The 5,050-nt window shown below is 42.6% G+C and overlaps 1 protein-coding gene across 1 annotated transcript in view; it reads left to right on the forward strand.

Annotated features, from left to right (window-relative positions):
- Positions 1-4,149: 4,149 nt before the first annotated feature.
- Positions 4,150-5,050, forward strand: part of LOC133138085 (rho guanine nucleotide exchange factor 19-like) — a 23,449-nt gene continuing 22,548 nt past the window's right edge. Inside the window, exon 1 of the mRNA XM_061256535.1 lies at positions 4,150-4,349. The gene's annotated coding sequence lies outside the window, so the exon portion shown is untranslated. The remainder of the gene's footprint in view (positions 4,350-5,050) is intronic.

Consider the following 5,050-nt stretch of genomic DNA (forward strand, 5'->3'; position numbering starts at 1 on the left):
CTCAGTGTGCCTTTAACACACTCAGGCCTGTGGACCTGCAAGGACGGGGGGGACGATACACTTTTCAAAAACACTTTTGACCCTTTCAAGAGTTTTTAAATTAAAAAAAAAATGTATTCATTAATTTATTAATTTATTTTTAATCAGCATTTTAGAACTCTACTGCTTTCATGCAATGGCCAGTAGTGCTCAGCATTAGAATGCTCAGTTAAGAACATTCTAATAGCATATTTGGATCTCACACCTTACAGGGTACACTGATGTCATATATAGATGTCAATTAGATATCCAAATTGTTGACGCCCACAAATTTGACTGTTTCATTTAGCAGATGTTTTAAAAATTGTGGAGCCATGTTTAAATGGCAAATGCAATTACTCTTTAAAGGTAAATGGTTGGCATTTATATAGCGCCTTTATCCAAAATGCTGTACAATTGATGCTTCTCATTCACCCATTCATACACACACTCACACACCAACGGCGATTGGCTGCCATGCAAGGCACCGACCAGCTCGTCAGGAGCATTTGGGGGTTAGGTGTCTTGCTCAGGGACACTTCGACACAGCCCAGGCGGGGGATCAAACCGGCAACCCTCCGACTGCCAGACGACTGCGCTTACTGCCTGAGCCATGTCACCCCATCTTATTTTAAAGGGTTGAAACACCTTTAAAATAAGATGTTTTAAAGACTCAATATTCAATTTAATGGAAGAACATTTCATGTTTTACTATGTACTCCTATCCACAATACTGGCTTATTCCGGTTATTGTTGTTAGAAGGGCCTTGATATAAAGGCGACTGGAGAGAATTGGAACTAACATTGATATGAAAGCAATGCATATATTCATTAAATTCATTAATTCACTGTGTCCACATTGTGTGGCCAAGTGTTTCAGGTTTCAGAGTGTTCAGGCTTCAGAGTGTTCATGTTTCAGAGTGTTCAGGCTTCAGAGTGTTCATGTTTCAGAGTGTTCATGTTTCAGAGTGTTCAGGCTTCAGAGTGTTCAAGTTTCAGAGCGCACAGGCTTCAGAGTGTTCAGGCTTCAGAGTGTACAGTTCTAAACTGACAGGGTGCTATGGGTGCAGCTGCCTCCTATAGGGTGTAATATGTATCACAAAATTGTGTGGTTTGGGTGGGAAATCCAATATGGTGGCCACCTTTGGTCATTACAAATCAATAAAAGTTCTATAGCAAGTATTACAGTAGCATAACGCAAAGAGTGAATAGACTTTAAACACATATAATGTAAATATTTGCTTTGCCAAAATACATATTTGTACAACTGGACAAGCCATATTTACTTTTCAGCCATTTTGAAAGCTAGCACTGAACTAGGATTGTGCTAGTAAGAAAACAATTTTTGCAGTTTAACATTTTATGAATGTTCATCTCATGCTCAAGGACAGTAGATGACTCTGAAATGAGAGAGACCTACCAGTAAACTGCTAACTGTACGAGAGAGACCTACTAGTAAAACTGCTTACTGTACAAGAGAGACCTACCTGTAAAACTACTTGCTGTACGAGAGAGACCTACCAGTTATCTGCTTACTGTACGAGAGAGACCTACCAGTAAAGCTGTTTACTGTACGAGAGAGACCTACCTGTAAAACTGCTTACTGTATGCCCTCTAAATCATTAGAGTAACGATTTTCATGCTTACAGAACGTGTTGGCAACACAGTCTTGGCAGAAACGCTAAAGTCAGGTGCAACATATTTTTGGCAACGTTGAATCAGACTTTTGTTATATGATTAGTGTTTTCTTCAGTTCATGAGAAATGATGTAATGTTTATGCTTTGCACATGTTTTAAAGCAATAAAAAAAAGACTCGTCAAATGTCCAAATGAATAATATCCTTCAGAGAAATGAATTGTGCATCGCGCCAGAGTAAGCACTCATTGGCTATGTTTACATGTACACAGTATTCCTCATAATCTGTTTATATGCAGCATGAAATATCACGGCTGCTGATATCCATCTTCTGCATGGTAATCAGAGAATCCCACATAAGCCCTGTAGGGCATGCATAGACTCTTTCACTAGTTACTGTATGCCATTTCAAAGAGTTGCTTGTTTTTGCACTACCGCACTATTTTGTACTTTTCCTAAATATGTTATTGGAAATCATTCTCTCCAATCATTCTCCTTAAAAAAAATAAAAAATCCCTCAGAAAACAAAAAAACATTGATGTTGCACTGATTTCATCCACCCAGAGAGTAATATACTGTAATATACTGTAGTCTTCTGTTTTGTACAGTAACTGGGAGACAGACCTTGCTTTTATGGTTTGCCATGACAGTAGGCTGGAAAGTGAAGTCCTTGCAGAATAGAATATAGAAACATAGGTTTATTTTCACATACAGTAAGATACTTAATGTTTGGGACAAAGACATACTGTATTTTCTTTGCCCTGAAATGGGGGGCCTATGTAAAATGCGGCAATTTGTACATTGTATTTAAAATAAAGAGAAGCTGAGACTTTGCACATGTCAATTGTTTTATTACAAATCTAAAATTGTAGAGTACAGGGCCAAATAAAGAACAAAATATGTCTGTCGCAAACATTATAGAGCTCACTGTAGGTGGTGTATTTAAAATAAGGTCTAAGAGACTGAATATTCAATTTCATGGAGGAATAATAATTCATATGTCATATAATATTCATTCATATGCATGATACTGGCTTATTACTGATAATGGTTATTGAAAAGACCTGAGCTCTTGATATGGGTCTAAATGTTTTTTTAAAATTATTATTCCTTCCAGGCAATAAGGAATTGTTAAATTGTTTTGAAGGCAAAGCAGTAAATTTAAGTCAAACTTTACCCTGGAGCTATTCGGTTAAAATACTGTCTGTACCCCACCCCACTCTCTGTCCTGACCTTTCCTGAGGCCTTCATCTCAGGTTGAGGATACACAGTGAATAATGTCATTAACTCTGCTGTATTGCTTAATTGGTCGGGTGAACAAAAACAAAACCGAGAGCAGGTCTAATTGAGCGGAAGATCATTGCCTGTTTACTTTAGCACAGGACTACAATAGTGTCCAACTCATGACTTAAAGTGGAATTTAACTGTCCACAAGCACCATGAAGGGAGAGGGTTGGTCTAGTTGAACCAGTTTTCTCCCTTTCTGTACTTTATGAGAGAGAGGGGGAGAGAGGGAGAGAGAGAGAGCAGAGCGAGTGAGCGAGTGAGCTTGTGGGCATGTCTTAGCAGCTACTTGTCTTCTCCAAACAGACACTTACATCCAGATACTTACACACACACACACACACGCACATACACACACACACAGACACACACACACGCACACACACACACACACACAGACACACACACACACAAACAGACAGACAGACAGACAGACACACACACACACACACACACACACACAGACAGACAGACAGACAGACACACACACACACACAAACAGACAGACAGACAGACAGACACACACACACACACGCACACACACACACACAAACACGCACACACGCATACCCACTCACCCAGACACACAGCCACACACACACACGCACGCACACCCACTCACCCAGACACATGCACACACACACACATACACACACACACAGATAGACAGAGACACACACACACACACACACACAGACAGACACACACACACCACCCCCTTACTCACATTAGTGCACACACACACACACACACACACACACCCACTCACCCAGACACACGCACACACACACTCACACACACACCCACTCACCCAGACACACACATACACACACACACCCCACCCCCTTACTCGCATAAGTGTACACACACATAAGAGCTTTCGACCAGACATCTATTTGCTCCTCCCTGTTCTCTCTCTCTCTCTCTCTCTCTCTCTCTACTGTTCTGCTGGTAGGTAACACAAATGAAACATTAACTAACTCCTTAAGGAGAGGGAGAGATGGGAAGGAGAGTTCAGCGCATGAAAACGGAGAAGGAGACCGATGGACTTTGCTGTGGAAAGGGAGCGCTGAAAATGGAAAAGGGAAGTGGGAGAATAGGAGAGTTCTCTGGAAGAAGGGCCGGCATTGTTTCTGCACTGTAAACAAGTTGGCCTTTTTTCCTGGGAGGGTGTGGAGGGGAGGCGGTGGGGTGGGGGGTGGGGGGGGGAGCAGAGGAGCTGGGAGCCTGAGAGCCCGGCGTGTCCCGTCTGAAACAGGCTGCAGTAGCGTTAGGAGACGGGTAGAGGGGGGATCCGAGAGGAACACCAGCAGCCATGGATACCCGGAGCCCCAGACTGACGCACGGAAGGCTGATATTCTCAGACAGCCTCAGCTCCTGGGCAGACTCTGGAGCTGCACTTCCCAGTGAGGTACTGTGCTTTCACAAACTTCCATAACTCCTGTGACTGGGGTTTGTTAGGCTGAACTGTGGCAGCATTCAGTGACTGGCATAATCAATCAATCTCAATCTCAATTTCATATCATTTCTAGTGTTTTTCTTAAACTATTTTCAACCATATACATTTATATATACAGTATGTTCTCCTCTTTCTTGAACAGATCTCATTGCTATTTGAATGAGACCTACAACAATGAATAAGTTGGATGTACTTTTTCTAGTATAAGAGGTTTTGTGTGCACATCTCATTGATTTTCTTTTTTTACTTTGTCTGACTCAGATTTAATGGTTTGTAAGCGGGGTGCAGTGATTTTTACTGTTTTGAGCATCGATGAAACAGAGAGAAGCTGGTTAGAGCAGTGCTGATGGCGGTGGTGCTGGGCCTCGGCAGGTGGACAGCATGTGTGCCTTGGGGCGGTGGGGGTGGGGGTGGGGGGGGGTTATGGGGTGACAGGGGGATGTGTGAGAGGTCAGGAGCCTTGCTGTTCCTGGCCAGAGGCCAGTCTGACAGTGCTCTCTCATGGCCAGGCCTGTTGTGACGGTTGTTAGTCTGGCCGTTCTGAAAAGCCACTTTTAGAAAGTTTCGGACTGCGGTGTCTACTCTGAAAAGGGCGGCGTGGGTGCAGGTTTTTTGTTTTAGCAGTATAACACCTGATTGGCTAATCATAGTCT

The sequence above is a fragment of the Conger conger genome, chromosome 10 (genome assembly GCF_963514075.1).
Source record: "Conger conger chromosome 10, fConCon1.1, whole genome shotgun sequence".
Classification (NCBI taxonomy): Eukaryota; Metazoa; Chordata; class Actinopteri; order Anguilliformes; family Congridae; genus Conger; species Conger conger.